Genomic DNA, 21,057 nt, shown 5'->3' on the forward strand with positions numbered 1-21,057 from the left:
TGAATGATGTCATAATCATTTTGTTCATGTCATAATCATTTGATGATGTCATAATCATTTGATGTCATAATCATTGGATGATGTCATAATCATTTTGTTGATGTCATAATCATTTGATGATGTCATAAACATTAGATGATGTCATAATCATTTAGTTGATGTCATAATCATTTGATGATGTCATAATCATTTGATGTAATAATCATTGGATGATGTCATAATCATTTTGTTCATGTCATAATCATTTGATGATGTCATAATCATTAGATGATGTCATAATCATTTTGTTGATGTCATAATCATTTGATGATGTCATAATCATTAGATGATGTCATAATCATTTTGTTGATGTCATAATCATTTGATGATGTCATAATCATTTGATGTCATAATCATTGGATGATGTCATAATCATTTTGTTGATGTCATAATCATTTGATGATGTCATAATCATTTGATGATGTCATAATCATTTTGTTGATGTCATAATCATTTGATGATGTCATAATCATTTGATGTCATAATCATTGGATGATGTCATAATCATTTGATGTCATAATCATTGGATGATGTCATAATCATTTTGTTGATGTCATAATCATTTTATGATGTCATAATCATTTTGTTGATGTCGTAATCATTGGATGATGTCATAATCCTTTTGTTGATGTCATAATCATTTGATGATGTCATAATCATTAGATGATGTCATAATCATTTTGTTGATGTCATAATCATTTGATGATGTCATAATCATTTTGTTGATGTCATAATCATTTCGTTGATGTCATAATGATTTGATGATATCATAATCATTTGATGTCATAATCATTGGATGATGTCATAATCATTTTGTTGATGTCATAATCATTTGATGATGTCATAATCATTAGATGATGTCATAATCATTGGATGATGACATAATCATTTTGTTGATGTCATAATCATTTGATGTCATAATCATTGGATGATGTCTTAATCATTTTGTTGATGTCATAATCATTTTGTTGATGTCATAATCATTTGATGTCATAATCATTAGATGATGTCATAATCATTTTGTTGATGTCATAATCATTTGATGATGTCATAATCATTTTGTTGATGTCATAATCATTTCGTTGATGTCATAATGATTTGATGATATCATAATCATTTGATGTCATAATCATTGGATTATGTCATAATCATTTTGTTGATGTCATAATCATTTGATGATGTCATAATCATTTGATGTCATAATCATTGGATGATGTCATAATCATTTGATGATGCCATAATCATTTTGTTGATGTCATAATCATTTTATGATGTCATAATCATTTGATGATGTCATAATCATTTGATGATGTCATAATCGTTTTGATGATGTCATAATCATTTGATGATGTCATAATCATTTGATGTCATAATCATTGGTTAATGTCATAATCATTTTGTTGATGTCATAATCATTTTATGATGTCATAATCATTTTGTTGATGTCATAATCATTGGATGATGTCATAATCCTTTTGTTGATGTCATAATCATTTGATGATGTCATAATCATTAGATGATGTCATAATCATATTGTTGATGTCATAATCATTTGATGATGTCATAATCATTTTGTTGATGTCATAATCATTTCGTTGATGTCATAATGATTTGATGATATCATAATCATTTGATGTCATAATCATTGGATGATGTCATAATCATTTTGTTGATGTCATAATCATTTGATGATGTCATAATCATTTGATGTCATAATCATTGGATGATGTCATAATCATTTTGTTAATGTCATAATCATTTTATGATGTCATAATCCTTTTGTTGATGTCATAATCATTTTGTTCATGTCATATTGATTTGTTGATGTCATAATCATTTGATGTCATAATCATTGGATGATGTCATAATCATTTTGTTCATGTCATAATCATTTGATGATGTCATAATCATTTGATGTCATAATCATTGGATGATGTCATAATCATTTTGTTGATGTCATAATCATTTGATGATGTCATAATCATTAGATGATGTCATAATCATTTTGTTGATGTCATAATCATTTGATGATGTCATAATCATTTGATGTAATAATCATTGGATGATGTCATAATCATTTTGTTGATGTCATAATCATTTGATGATGTCATAATCATTAGATGATGTCATAATCATTTTGTTGATGTCATAATCATTTGATGATGTCATAATCATTAGATGATGTCATAATCATTTTGTTGATGTCATAATCATTTGATGATGTCATAATCATTTTGTTGATGTCATAATCATTTCGTTGATGTCATAATGATTTGATGATATCATAATCATTTGATGTCATAATCATTGGATGACGTCATAATCATTTTGTTGATGTCATAATCATTTGATGATGTCATAATCATTAGATGATGTCATAATCATTGGATGATGACATAATCATTTTGTTGATGTCATAATCATTTGATGATGTCATAATTATTAGATGATGTCATAATCATATTGTTGATGTCATAATCATTTGATGATGTCATAATCATTTTGTTGATGTCATAATCATTTCGTTGATGTCATAATGATTTGATGATATCATAATCATTTGATGTCATAATCATTGGATGATGTCATAATCATTTTGTTGATGTCATAATCATTTGATGATGTCATAATCATTTGATATCATAATCATTGGATGATGTCATAATCATTTTGTTGATGTCATAATCATTTTATCATGTCATAATCATTTTGTTGATGTCATAATCATTGGATGATGTCATAATCCTTTTGTTGATGTCATAATCATTTGATGATGTCATAATCATTAGATGATGTCATAATCATTTTGTTGATGTCATAATCATTTGATGATGTCATAATCATTTTGTTGATGTCATAATCATTTCGTTGATGTCATAATGATTTGATGATATCATAATCATTTGATGTCATAATCATTGGATGATGTCATAATCATTTTGTTGATGTCATAATCATTTGATGATGTCATAATCATTAGATGATGTCATAATCATTGGATGATGACATAATCATTTTGTTGATGTCATAATCATTTGATGATGTCATAATTATTAGATGATGTCATAATCATTTTGTTGATGTCATAATCATCTCATGATGTCATAATCATTTGATGTCATAATCATTGGATGATGTCATAATCATTTTGTTGATGTCATAATCATTTGATGATGTCATAATCATTGGATAATGTCATAATCATTTTGTTGAAGTCATAATCATTTGATGATGTCATAATCATTTTGTTGATGTCATATTGATTTGATGATGTCATAATCATTTGATGTCATAATCATTGGATGATGTCATAATCATTTTGTTCATGTCATAATCATTTGATGATGTCATAATCATTTGATGTCATAATCATTGGATGATGTCATAATCATTTTGTTGATGTCATAATCATTTGATGATGTCATAATCATTAGATGATGTCATAATCATTTTGTTGATGTCATAATCATTTGATGATGTTATAATCATTAGATGATGTCATAATCATTTTGTTGATGTCATAATCATTTGATGATGTCATAATCATTTGATGTCATAATCATTGGATGATGTCGTAATCATTTTGTTGATGTCATAATCATTTGATGATGTCATAATCATTTGATGATGCCATAATCATTTTGATGATGTCATAATCTTTTGATGATGTCATAATCATTTGATGTCATAATCATTGGATAATGTCATAATCCTTTTGTTGATGTCATAATCATTTTATGATGTCATAATCATTTTGTTGATGTCATAATCATTGGATGATGTCATAATCCTTTTGTTGATGTCATAATCATTTGTTGATGTCATAATCATTAGATGATGTCATAATCATATTGTTGATGTCATAATCATTTGATGATGTCATAATCATTTTGTTGATGTCATAATCATTTCGTTGATGTCATAATGATTTGATGATATCATAATCATTTGATGTCAAAATCATGGGATGATGTCATAATCATTTTGTTGATGTCATAATCATTTGATGATGTCATAATCATTTGATGTAATAATCATTGGATGATGTCATAATCATTTTGTTGATGTCATAATCATTTGATGATGTCATAATCATTAGATGATGTCATAATCATTTTGTTGATGTCATAATCATTTGATGATGTCATAATCATTAGATGATGTCATAATCATTTTGTTGATGTCATAATCATTTGATGATGTCATAATCATTTGATGTCATAATCATTGGATGATGTCGTAATCATTTTGTTGATGTCATAATCATTTGATGATGTCATAATCATTAGATGATGTCATAATCATTTTGTTGATGTCATAATCATTTGATGATGTCATAATCATTTGATGTCATAATCATTGGATGATGTCGTAATCATTTTGTTGATGTCATAATCATTTGATGATGTCATAATCATTTTGATGATGTCATAATCTTTTGATGATGTCATAATCATTTGATGTCATAATCATTGGATAATGTCATAATCATTTTGTTGATGTCATAATCATTTTATGATGTCATAATCATTTTGTTGATGTCATAATCATTTGATGATGTCATAATCATTAGATGATGTCAGAATCATTTTGTTGATGTCATAATCATTTGATGATGTCATAATCATTTTGTTGATGTCATAATCATTTTGTTGATGTCATAATGATTTGATGATATCATAATCATTTGATGTCATAATCATTGGATGATGTCATAATCATTTTGTTGATGTCATAATCATTTGATGATGTCATAATCATTTGATGTCATAATCATTGGATGATGTCATAATCATTTGATGATGCCATAATCATTTTGTTGATGTCATAATCATTTTATGATGTCATAATCATTTTGTTGATGTCATAATCATTTTGTTGATGTCATAATCATTTTATGATGTCATAATCATTTTGTTGATGTCGTAATCATTGGATGATGTCATAATCCTTTTGTTGATGTCATAATCATTTGATGATGTCATAATAATTAGATGATGTCATAATCATTTTGTTGATGTCATAATCATTTGATGATGTCATAATCATTTTGTTGATGTCATAATCATTTCGTTGATGTCATAATGATTTGATGATATCAGAATCATTTGATGTCATAATCATTGGATGATGTCATAATCATTTTGTTGATGTCATAATCATTTGATGATGTCATAATCATTAGATGATGTCATAATCATTGGATGATGACATAATCATTTTGTTGATGTCATAATCATTTGATGTCATAATCATTGGATGATGTCATAATAATTTTGTTGATGTCATAATCATTTTGTTGATGTCATAATCATTTGATGTCATAATCATTAGATGATGTCATAATCATTTTGTTGATGTCATAATCATTTGATGATGTCATAATCATTTGATGATGTCATAATCGTTTTGTTGATGTCATAATCATTTGATGATTTCATAATCATTTGATGTCATAAACATTTGATGTCATAATCATTGGATGATGTCATAATCATTTTGTTGATGTCATAATCATTTTATGATGTCATAATCATTTTGTTGATGTCATAATCATTGGATGATGTCATAATCCTTTTGTTGATGTCATAATCATTTGATGATGTCATAATCATTAGATGATGTCATAATCATTTTGTTGATGTCATAATCATTTGATGATGTCATAATCATTTTGTTGATGTCATAATCATTTCGTTGATGTCATAATGATTTGATGATATCATAATCATTTGATGTCATAATCATTGGATGATGTCATAATCATTTTGTTGATGTCATAATCATTTGATGATGTCATAATCATTAGATGTCATAATCATTGGATGATGTCATAATCATTTTGTTGATGTCATAATCATTTGATGATGTCATAATCATTGGATGATGTCGTAATCATTTGATGATGCCATAATCATTTTGTTGATGTCATAATAATTTTATGATGTCATAATCATTTTGTTGATGTCATAATCATTTTGTTGATGTCATAATCATTTGATGATGTCATAATCATTAGATGATGTCATAATCATTTTGTTGATGTCATAATCATTTCATGATGTCATAATCAATAGATGATGTCATAATCATTTTGTTGATGTCATAATCATTTCGTTGATGTCATAATGATTTGATGATATCATTATCATTTGATGTCATAATCATTGGATGATGTCATAATCATTTTGTTGATGTCATAATCATTTGATGATGTCATAATCATTAGATGATGTCATAATCATTGGATGATGACATAATCATTTTGTTGATGTCATAATCATTTGATGTCATAATCATTGGATGATGTCATAATCATTTTGTTGATGTCATAATCATTTGATGTCATAATCATTGGATGATGTCATAATCATTTTGTTGATGTCATAATCATTTGATGATGTCATAATCATTAGATAATGTCATAATCATTTTGTTGAAGTCATAATCATTTGATGATGTCATAATCATTTTGTTGATGTCATAATCATTTTGTTGATGTCATATTGATTTGATGATGTCATAATCATTTGATGTCATAATCATTGAATGATGTCATAATCATTTTGTTCATGTCATAATCATTTGATGATGTCATAATCATTTGATGTCATAATCATTGGATGATGTCATAATCATTTTGTTGATGTCATAATCATTTGATGATGTCATAAACATTAGATGATGTCATAATCATTTAGTTGATGTCATAATCATTTGATGATGTCATAATCATTTGATGTAATAATCATTGGATGATGTCATAATCATTTTGTTCATGTCATAATCATTTGATGATGTCATAATCATTAGATGATGTCATAATCATTTTGTTGATGTCATAATCATTTGATGATGTCATAATCATTAGATGATGTCATAATCATTTTGTTGATGTCATAATCATTTGATGATGTCATAATCATTTGATGTCATAATCATTGGATGATGTCATAATCATTTTGTTGATGTCATAATCATTTGATGATGTCATAATCATTTGATGATGTCATAATCATTTTGTTGATGTCATAATCATTTGATGATGTCATAATCATTTGATGTCATAATCATTGGATGATGTCATAATCATTTGATGTCATAATCATTGGATGATGTCATAATCATTTTGTTGATGTCATAATCATTTTATGATGTCATAATCATTTTGTTGATGTCGTAATCATTGGATGATGTCATAATCCTTTTGTTGATGTCATAATCATTTGATGATGTCATAATCATTAGATGATGTCATAATCATTTTGTTGATGTCATAATCATTTGATGATGTCATAATCATTTTGTTGATGTCATAATCATTTCGTTGATGTCATAATGATTTGATGATATCATAATCATTTGATGTCATAATCATTGGATGATGTCATAATCATTTTGTTGATGTCATAATCATTTGATGATGTCATAATCATTAGATGATGTCATAATCATTGGATGATGACATAATCATTTTGTTGATGTCATAATCATTTGATGTCATAATCATTGGATGATGTCTTAATCATTTTGTTGATGTCATAATCATTTTGTTGATGTCATAATCATTTGATGTCATAATCATTAGATGATGTCATAATCATTTTGTTGATGTCATAATCATTTGATGATGTCATAATCATTTTGTTGATGTCATAATCATTTCGTTGATGTCATAATGATTTGATGATATCATAATCATTTGATGTCATAATCATTGGATTATGTCATAATCATTTTGTTGATGTCATAATCATTTGATGATGTCATAATCATTTGATGTCATAATCATTGGATGATGTCATAATCATTTGATGATGCCATAATCATTTTGTTGATGTCATAATCATTTTATGATGTCATAATCATTTGATGATGTCATAATCATTTGATGATGTCATAATCGTTTTGATGATGTCATAATCATTTGATGATGTCATAATCATTTGATGTCATAATCATTGGTTAATGTCATAATCATTTTGTTGATGTCATAATCATTTTATGATGTCATAATCATTTTGTTGATGTCATAATCATTGGATGATGTCATAATCCTTTTGTTGATGTCATAATCATTTGATGATGTCATAATCATTAGATGATGTCATAATCATATTGTTGATGTCATAATCATTTGATGATGTCATAATCATTTTGTTGATGTCATAATCATTTCGTTGATGTCATAATGATTTGATGATATCATAATCATTTGATGTCATAATCATTGGATGATGTCATAATCATTTTGTTGATGTCATAATCATTTGATGATGTCATAATCATTTGATGTCATAATCATTGGATGATGTCATAATCATTTTGTTAATGTCATAATCATTTTATGATGTCATAATCCTTTTGTTGATGTCATAATCATTTTGTTCATGTCATATTGATTTGTTGATGTCATAATCATTTGATGTCATAATCATTGGATGATGTCATAATCATTTTGTTCATGTCATAATCATTTGATGATGTCATAATCATTTGATGTCATAATCATTGGATGATGTCATAATCATTTTGTTGATGTCATAATCATTTGATGATGTCATAATCATTAGATGATGTCATAATCATTTTGTTGATGTCATAATCATTTGATGATGTCATAATCATTTGATGTAATAATCATTGGATGATGTCATAATCATTTTGTTGATGTCATAATCATTTGATGATGTCATAATCATTAGATGATGTCATAATCATTTTGTTGATGTCATAATCATTTGATGATGTCATAATCATTAGATGATGTCATAATCATTTTGTTGATGTCATAATCATTTGATGATGTCATAATCATTTTGTTGATGTCATAATCATTTCGTTGATGTCATAATGATTTGATGATATCATAATCATTTGATGTCATAATCATTGGATGACGTCATAATCATTTTGTTGATGTCATAATCATTTGATGATGTCATAATCATTAGATGATGTCATAATCATTGGATGATGACATAATCATTTTGTTGATGTCATAATCATTTGATGATGTCATAATTATTAGATGATGTCATAATCATATTGTTGATGTCATAATCATTTGATGATGTCATAATCATTTTGTTGATGTCATAATCATTTCGTTGATGTCATAATGATTTGATGATATCATAATCATTTGATGTCATAATCATTGGATGATGTCATAATCATTTTGTTGATGTCATAATCATTTGATGATGTCATAATCATTTGATATCATAATCATTGGATGATGTCATAATCATTTTGTTGATGTCATAATCATTTTATCATGTCATAATCATTTTGTTGATGTCATAATCATTGGATGATGTCATAATCCTTTTGTTGATGTCATAATCATTTGATGATGTCATAATCATTAGATGATGTCATAATCATTTTGTTGATGTCATAATCATTTGATGATGTCATAATCATTTTGTTGATGTCATAATCATTTCGTTGATGTCATAATGATTTGATGATATCATAATCATTTGATGTCATAATCATTGGATGATGTCATAATCATTTTGTTGATGTCATAATCATTTGATGATGTCATAATCATTAGATGATGTCATAATCATTGGATGATGACATAATCATTTTGTTGATGTCATAATCATTTGATGATGTCATAATTATTAGATGATGTCATAATCATTTTGTTGATGTCATAATCATCTCATGATGTCATAATCATTTGATGTCATAATCATTGGATGATGTCATAATCATTTTGTTGATGTCATAATCATTTGATGATGTCATAATCATTGGATAATGTCATAATCATTTTGTTGAAGTCATAATCATTTGATGATGTCATAATCATTTTGTTGATGTCATATTGATTTGATGATGTCATAATCATTTGATGTCATAATCATTGGATGATGTCATAATCATTTTGTTCATGTCATAATCATTTGATGATGTCATAATCATTTGATGTCATAATCATTGGATGATGTCATAATCATTTTGTTGATGTCATAATCATTTGATGATGTCATAATCATTAGATGATGTCATAATCATTTTGTTGATGTCATAATCATTTGATGATGTTATAATCATTAGATGATGTCATAATCATTTTGTTGATGTCATAATCATTTGATGATGTCATAATCATTTGATGTCATAATCATTGGATGATGTCGTAATCATTTTGTTGATGTCATAATCATTTGATGATGTCATAATCATTTGATGATGCCATAATCATTTTGATGATGTCATAATCTTTTGATGATGTCATAATCATTTGATGTCATAATCATTGGATAATGTCATAATCCTTTTGTTGATGTCATAATCATTTTATGATGTCATAATCATTTTGTTGATGTCATAATCATTGGATGATGTCATAATCCTTTTGTTGATGTCATAATCATTTGTTGATGTCATAATCATTAGATGATGTCATAATCATATTGTTGATGTCATAATCATTTGATGATGTCATAATCATTTTGTTGATGTCATAATCATTTCGTTGATGTCATAATGATTTGATGATATCATAATCATTTGATGTCAAAATCATGGGATGATGTCATAATCATTTTGTTGATGTCATAATCATTTGATGATGTCATAATCATTTGATGTAATAATCATTGGATGATGTCATAATCATTTTGTTGATGTCATAATCATTTGATGATGTCATAATCATTAGATGATGTCATAATCATTTTGTTGATGTCATAATCATTTGATGATGTCATAATCATTAGATGATGTCATAATCATTTTGTTGATGTCATAATCATTTGATGATGTCATAATCATTTGATGTCATAATCATTGGATGATGTCGTAATCATTTTGTTGATGTCATAATCATTTGATGATGTCATAATCATTAGATGATGTCATAATCATTTTGTTGATGTCATAATCATTTGATGATGTCATAATCATTTGATGTCATAATCATTGGATGATGTCGTAATCATTTTGTTGATGTCATAATCATTTGATGATGTCATAATCATTTTGATGATGTCATAATCTTTTGATGATGTCATAATCATTTGATGTCATAATCATTGGATAATGTCATAATCATTTTGTTGATGTCATAATCATTTTATGATGTCATAATCATTTTGTTGATGTCATAATCATTTGATGATGTCATAATCATTAGATGATGTCAGAATCATTTTGTTGATGTCATAATCATTTGATGATGTCATAATCATTTTGTTGATGTCATAATCATTTTGTTGATGTCATAATGATTTGATGATATCATAATCATTTGATGTCATAATCATTGGATGATGTCATAATCATTTTGTTGATGTCATAATCATTTGATGATGTCATAATCATTTGATGTCATAATCATTGGATGATGTCATAATCATTTGATGATGCCATAATCATTTTGTTGATGTCATAATCATTTTATGATGTCATAATCATTTTGTTGATGTCATAATCATTTTGTTGATGTCATAATCATTTGATGATGTCATAATCATTAGATGATGTCATAATCATTTTGTTGATGTCATAATCATTTCATGATGTCATAATCATTTGATGTCATAATCATTGGATGATGTCGTAATCATTTTTTTGATGTCATAATCATTTGATGATGTCATAATCATTTGATGATGTCATAATCGTTTTGATGATGTCATAATCATTTGATGATGTCATAATCATTTGATGTCATAATCATTGGTTAATGTCATACTCATTTTGTTGATGTCATAATCATTTTATGATGTCATAATCATTTTGTTGATGTCATAATCATTGGATGATGTCATAATCCTTTTGTTGATGTCATAATCATTTGATGATGTCATAATCATTAGATGATGTCATAATCATATTGTTGATGTCATAATCATTTGATGATGTCATAATCATTTTGTTGATGTCATAATCATTTCGTTGATGTCATAATGATTTGATGATATCATTATCATTTGATGTCATAATCATTGGATGATGTCATAATCATTTTGTTGATGTCATAATCATTTGATGATGTCATAATCATTAGATGATGTCATAATCATTGGATGATGACATAATCATTTTGTTGATGTCATAATCATTTGATGTCATAATCATTGGATGATGTCATAATCATTTTGTTGATGTCATAATCATTTGATGTCATAATCATTGGATGATGTCATAATCATTTTGTTGATGTCATAATCATTTGATGATGTCATAATCATTAGATAATGTCATAATCATTTTGTTGAAGTCATAATCATTTGATGATGTCATAATCATTTTGTTGATGTCATAATCATTTTGTTGATGTCATATTGATTTGATGATGTCATAATCATTTGATGTCATAATCATTGGATGATGTCATAATCATTTTGTTCATGTCATAATCATTTGATGATGTCATAATCATTTGATGTCATAATCATTGGATGATGTCATAATCATTTTGTTGATGTCATAATCATTTGATGATGTCATAAACATTAGATGATGTCATAATCATTTAGTTGATGTCATAATCATTTGATGATGTCATAATCATTTGATGTAATAATCATTGGATGATGTCATAATCATTTTGTTCATGTCATAATCATTTGATGATGTCATAATCATTAGATGATGTCATAATCATTTTGTTGATGTCATAATCATTTGATGATGTCATAATCATTAGATGATGTCATAATCATTTTGTTGATGTCATAATCATTTGATGATGTCATAATCATTTGATGTCATAATCATTGGATGATGTCATAATCATTTTGTTGATGTCATAATCATTTGATGATGTCATAATCATTTGATGATGTCATAATCATTTTGTTGATGTCATAATCATTTGATGATGTCATAATCATTTGATGTCATAATCATTGGATGATGTCATAATCATTTGATGTCATAATCATTGGATGATGTCATAATCATTTTGTTGATGTCATAATCATTTTATGATGTCATAATCATTTTGTTGATGTCGTAATCATTGGATGATGTCATAATCCTTTTGTTGATGTCATAATCATTTGATGATGTCATAATAATTAGATGATGTCATAATCATTTTGTTGATGTCATAATCATTTGATGATGTCATAATCATTTTGTTGATGTCATAATCATTTCGTTGATGTCATAATGATTTGATGATATCATAATCATTTGATGTCATAATCATTGGATGATGTCATAATCATTTTGTTGATGTCATAATCATTTGATGATGTCATAATCATTAGATGATGTCATAATCATTGGATGATGACATAATCATTTTGTTGATGTCATAATCATTTGATGTCATAATCATTGGATGATGTCATAATAATTTTGTTGATGTCATAATCATTTTGTTGATGTCATAATCATTTGATGTCATAATCATTAGATGATGTCATAATCATTTTGTTGATGTCATAATCATTTGATGATGTCATAATCATTTGATGATGTCATAATCGTTTTGTTGATGTCATAATCATTTGATGATTTCATAATCATTTGATGTCATAAACATTTGATGTCATAATCATTGGATGATGTCATAATCATTTTGTTGATGTCATAATCATTTTATGATGTCATAATCATTTTGTTGATGTCATAATCATTGGATGATGTCATAATCCTTTTGTTGATGTCATAATCATTTGATGATGTCATAATCATTAGATGATGTCATAATCATTTTGTTGATGTCATAATCATTTGATGATGTCATAATCATTTTGTTGATGTCATAATCATTTCGTTGATGTCATAATGATTTGATGATATCATAATCATTTGATGTCATAATCATTGGATGATGTCATAATCATTTTGTTGATGTCATAATCATTTTATGATGTCATAATCATTTTGTTGATGTCGTAATCATTGGATGATGTCATAATCCTTTTGTTGATGTCATAATCATTTGATGATGTCATAATAATTAGATGATGTCATAATCATTTTGTTGATGTCATAATCATTTGATGATGTCATAATCATTTTGTTGATGTCATAATCATTTCGTTGATGTCATAATGATTTGATGATATCAGAATCATTTGATGTCATAATCATTGGATGATGTCATAATCATTTTGTTGATGTCATAATCATTTGATGATGTCATAATCATTAGATGATGTCATAATCATTGGATGATGACATAATCATTTTGTTGATGTCATAATCATTTGATGTCATAATCATTGGATGATGTCATAATAATTTTGTTGATGTCATAATCATTTTGTTGATGTCATAATCATTTGATGTCATAATCATTAGATGATGTCATAATCATTTTGTTGATGTCATAATCATTTGATGATGTCATAATCATTTGATGATGTCATAATCGTTTTGTTGATGTCATAATCATTTGATGATTTCATAATCATTTGATGTCATAAACATTTGATGTCATAATCATTGGATGATGTCATAATCATTTTGTTGATGTCATAATCATTTTATGATGTCATAATCATTTTGTTGATGTCATAATCATTTGATGATGTCATAATCCTTTTGTTGATGTCATAATCATTTGATGATGTCATAATCATTAGATGATGTCATAATCATTTTGTTGATGTCATAATCATTTGATGATGTCATAATCATTTTGTTGATGTCATAATCATTTCGTTGATGTCATAATGATTTGATGATATCATAATCATTTGATGTCATAATCATTGGATGATGTCATAATCATTTTGTTGATGTCATAATCATTTTATGATGTCATAATCATTTTGTTGATGTCATAATCATTTGATGATGTCATAATCCTTTTGTTGATGTCATAATCATTTGATGATGTCATAATCATTGGATGATGTCATAATCCTTTTGTTGATGTCATAATCATTTGATGATGTCATAATCATTAGATGATGTCATAATCATTTTGTTGATGTCATAATCATTTGATGATGTCATAATCATTTTGTTGATGTCATAATCATTTCGTTGATGTCATAATGATTTGATGATATCATAATCATTTGATGTCATAATCATTGGATGATGTCATAATCATTTTGTTGATGTCATAATCATTTTATGATGTCATAATCATTTTGTTGATGTCGTAATCATTGGATGATGTCATAATCCTTTTGTTGATGTCATAATCATTTGATGATGTCATAATAATTAGATGATGTCATAATCATTTTGTTGATGTCATAATCATTTGATGATGTCATAATCATTTTGTTGATGTCATAATCATTTCGTTGATGTCATAATGATTTGATGATATCAGAATCATTTGATGTCATAATCATTGGATGATGTCATAATCATTTTGTTGATGTCATAATCATTTGATGATGTCATAATCATTAGATGATGTCATAATCATTGGATGATGACATAATCATTTTGTTGATGTCATAATCATTTGATGTCATAATCATTGGATGATGTCATAATAATTTTGTTGATGTCATAATCATTTTGTTGATGTCATAATCATTTGATGTCATAATCATTAGATGATGTCATAATCATTTTGTTGATGTCATAATCATTTGATGATGTCATAATCATTTGATGATGTCATAATCGTTTTGTTGATGTCATAATCATTTGATGATTTCATAATCATTTGATGTCATAAACATTTGATGTCATAATCATTGGATGATGTCATAATCATTTTGTTGATGTCATAATCATTTTATGATGTCATAATCATTTTGTTGATGTCATAATCATTGGATGATGTCATAATCCTTTTGTTGATGTCATAATCATTTGATGATGTCATAATCATTAGATGATGTCATAATCATTTTGTTGATGTCATAATCATTTGATGATGTCATAATCATTTTGTTGATGTCATAATCATTTCGTTGATGTCATAATGATTTGATGATATCATAATCATTTGATGTCATAATCATTGGATGATGTCATAATCATTTTGTTGATGTCATAATCATTTGATGATGTCATAATCATTAGATGTCATAATCATTGGATGATGTCATAATCATTTTGTTGATGTCATAATCATTTGATGATGTCATAATCATTGGATGATGTCGTAATCATTTGATGATGCCATAATCATTTTGTTGATGTCATAATAATTTTATGATGTCATAATCATTTTGTTGATGTCATAATCATTTTGTTGATGTCATAATCATTTGATGATGTCATAATCATTAGATGATGTCATAATCATTTTGTTGATGTCATAATCATTTCATGATGTCATAATCAATAGATGATGTCATAATCATTTTGTTGATGTCATAATCATTTCGTTGATGTCATAATGATTTGATGATATCATTATCATTTGATGTCATAATCATTGGATGATGTCATAATCATTTTGTTGATGTCATAATCATTTGATGATGTCATAATCATTAGATGATGTCATAATCATTGGATGATGACATAATCATTTTGTTGATGTCATAATCATTTGATGTCATAATCATTGGATGATGTCATAATCATTTTGTTGATGTCATAATCATTTGATGTCATAATCATTGGATGATGTCATAATCATTTTGTTGATGTCATAATCATTTGATGATGTCATAATCATTAGATAATGTCATAAACATTTTGTTGAAGTCATAATCATTTGATGATGTCATAATCATTTTGTTGATGTCATAATCATTTTGTTGATGTCATATTGATTTGATGATGTCATAATCATTTGATGTCATAATCATTGGATGATGTCATAATCATTTTGTTCATGTCATAATCATTTGATGATGTCATAATCATTTGATGTCATAATCATTGGATGATGTCATAATCATTTTGTTGATGTCATAATCATTTGATGATGTCATAAACATTAGATGATGTCATAATCATTTAGTTGATGTCATAATCATTTGATGATGTCATAATCATTTGATGTAATAATCATTGGATGATGTCATAATCATTTTGTTCATGTCATAATCATTTGATGATGTCATAATCATTAGATGATGTCATAATCATTTTGTTGATGTCATAATCATTTGATGATGTCATAATCATTAGATGATGTCATAATCATTTTGTTGATGTCATAATCATTTGATGATGTCATAATCATTTGATGTCATAATCATTGGATGATGTCATAATCATTTTGTTGATGTCATAATCATTTGATGATGTCATAATCATTTGATGATGTCATAATCATTTTGTTGATGTCATAATCATTTGATGATGTCATAATCATTTGATGTCATAATCATTGGATGATGTCATAATCATTTGATGTCATAATCATTGGATGATGTCATAATCATTTTGTTGATGTCATAATCATTTTATGATGTCATAATCATTTTGTTGATGTCGTAATCATTGGATGATGTCATAATCCTTTTGTTGATGTCATAATCATTTGATGATGTCATAATAATTAGATGATGTCATAATCATTTTGTTGATGTCATAATCATTTGATGATGTCATAATCATTTTGTTGATGTCATAATCATTTCGTTGATGTCATAATGATTTGATGATATCATAATCATTTGATGTCATAATCATTGGATGATGTCATAATCATTTTGTTGATGTCATAATCATTTGATGATGTCATAATCATTAGATGATGTCATAATCATTGGATGATGACATAATCATTTTGTTGATGTCATAATCATTTGATGTCATAATCATTGGATGATGTCATAATAATTTTGTTGATGTCATAATCATTTTGTTGATGTCATAATCATTTGATGTCATAATCATTAGATGATGTCATAATCATTTTGTTGATGTCATAATCATTTGATGATGTCATAATCATTTGATGATGTCATAATCGTTTTGTTGATGTCATAATCATTTGATGATTTCATAATCATTTGATGTCATAAACATTTGATGTCATAATCATTGGATGATGTCATAATCATTTTGTTGATGTCATAATCATTTTATGATGTCATAATCATTTTGTTGATGTCATAATCATTGGATGATGTCATAATCCTTTTGTTGATGTCATAATCATTTGATGATGTCATAATCATTAGATGATGTCATAATCATTTTGTTGATGTCATAATCATTTGATGATGTCATAATCATTTTGTTGATGTCATAATCATTTCGTTGATGTCATAATGATTTGATGATATCATAATCATTTGATGTCATAATCATTGGATGATGTCATAATCATTTTGTTGATGTCATAATCATTTTATGATGTCATAATCATTTTGTTGATGTCGTAATCATTGGATGATGTCATAATCCTTTTGTTGATGTCATAATCATTTGATGATGTCATAATAATTAGATGATGTCATAATCATTTTGTTGATGTCATAATCATTTGATGATGTCATAATCATTTTGTTGATGTCATAATCATTTCGTTGATGTCATAATGATTTGATGATATCAGAATCATTTGATGTCATAATCATTGGATGATGTCATAATCATTTTGTTGATGTCATAATCATTTGATGATGTCATAATCATTAGATGATGTCATAATCATTGGATGATGACATAATCATTTTGTTGATGTCATAATCATTTGATGTCATAATCATTGGATGATGTCATAATAATTTTGTTGATGTCATAATCATTTTGTTGATGTCATAATCATTTGATGTCATAATCATTAGATGATGTCATAATCATTTTGTTGATGTCATAATCATTTGATGATGTCATAATCATTTGATGATGTCATAATCGTTTTGTTGATGTCATAATCATTTGATGATTTCATAATCATTTGATGTCATAAACATTTGATGTCATAATCATTGGATGATGTCATAATCATTTTGTTGATGTCATAATCATTTTATGATGTCATAATCATTTTGTTGATGTCATAATCATTGGATGATGTCATAATCCTTTTGTTGATGTCATAATCATTTGATGATGTCATAATCATTAGATGATGTCATAATCATTTTGTTGATGTCATAATCATTTGATGATGTCATAATCATTTTGTTGATGTCATAATCATTTCGTTGATGTCATAATGATTTGATGATATCATAATCATTTGATGTCATAATCATTGGATGATGTCATAATCATTTTGTTGATGTCATAATCATTTGATGATGTCATAATCATTAGATGTCATAATCATTGGATGATGTCATAATCATTTTGTTGATGTCATAATCATTTGATGATGTCATAATCATTGGATGATGTTGTAATCATTTGATGATGCCATAATCATTTTGTTGATGTCATAATAATTTTATGATGTCATAATCATTTTGTTGATGTCATAATCATTTTGTTGATGTCATAATCATTTGATGATGTCATAATCATTAGATGATGTCATAATCATTTTGTTGATGTCATAATCATTTCATGATGTCATAATCAATAGATGATGTCATAATCATTTTGTTGATGTCATAATCATTTCGTTGATGTCATAATGATTTGATGATATCATATTCATTTGATGTCATAATCATTGGATGATGTCATAATCATTTTGTTGATGTCATAATCATTTGATGATGTCATAATCATTTGATGTAATAATCATTGGATGATGTCATAATCATTTTGTTGATGTCATAATCATTTTATGATGTCATAATCATTTGATGTAATAATCATTGGATGATGTCATAATCATTTTGTTCATGTCATAATCATTTGATGATGTCATAATCATTAGATGATGTCATAATCATTTTGTTGATGTCATAATCATTTGATGATGTCATAATCATTAGATGATGTCATAATCATTTTGTTGATGTCATAATCATTTGATGATGTCATAATCATTTGATGTCATAATCATTGGATGATGTCATAATCATTTTGTTGATGTCATAATCATTTGATGATGTCATAATCATTTGATGATGTCATAATCATTTTGTTGATGTCATAATCATTTGATGATGTCATAATCATTTGATGTCATAATCATTGGATGATGTCATAATCATTTGATGTCATAATCATTGGATGATGTCATAATCATTTTGTTGATGTCATAATCATTTTATGATGTCATAATCATTTTGTTGATGTCGTAATCATTGGATGATGTCATAATCCTTTTGTTGATGTCATAATCATTTGATGATGTCATAATAATTAGATGATGTCATAATCATTTTGTTGATGTCATAATCATTTGATGATGTCATAATCATTTTGTTGATGTCATAATCATTTCGTTGATGTCATAATGATTTGATGATATCATAATCATTTGATGTCATAATCATTGGATGATGTCATAATCATTTTGTTGATGTCATAATCATTTGATGATGTCATAATCATTAGATGATGTCATAATCATTGGATGATGACATAATCATTTTGTTGATGTCATAATCATTTGATGTCATAATCATTGGATGATGTCATAATAATTTTGTTGATGTCATAATCATTTTGTTGATGTCATAATCATTTGATGTCATAATCATTAGATGATGTCATAATCATTTTGTTGATGTCATAATCATTTGATGATGTCATAATCATTTGATGATGTCATAATCGTTTTGTTGATGTCATAATCATTTGATGATTTCATAATCATTTGATGTCATAAACATTTGATGTCATAATCATTGGATGATGTCATAATCATTTTGTTGATGTCATAATCATTTTATGATGTCATAATCATTTTGTTGATGTCATAATCATTGGATGATGTCATAATCCTTTTGTTGATGTCATAATCATTTGATGATGTCATAATCATTAGATGATGTCATAATCATTTTGTTGATGTCATAATCATTTGATGATGTCATAATCATTTTGTTGATGTCATAATCATTTCGTTGATGTCATAATGATTTGATGATATCATAATCATTTGATGTCATAATCATTGGATGATGTCATAATCATTTTGTTGATGTCATAATCATTTTATGATGTCATAATCATTTTGTTGATGTCGTAATCATTGGATGATGTCATAATCCTTTTGTTGATGTCATAATCATTTGATGATGTCATAAT

This window comes from Dendrobates tinctorius, unplaced genomic scaffold (assembly GCF_039654945.1).
Source record: "Dendrobates tinctorius isolate UK_male_01 unplaced genomic scaffold, ASM3965494v1 ptg000019l, whole genome shotgun sequence".
Taxonomy (NCBI): Eukaryota; Metazoa; Chordata; class Amphibia; order Anura; family Dendrobatidae; genus Dendrobates; species Dendrobates tinctorius.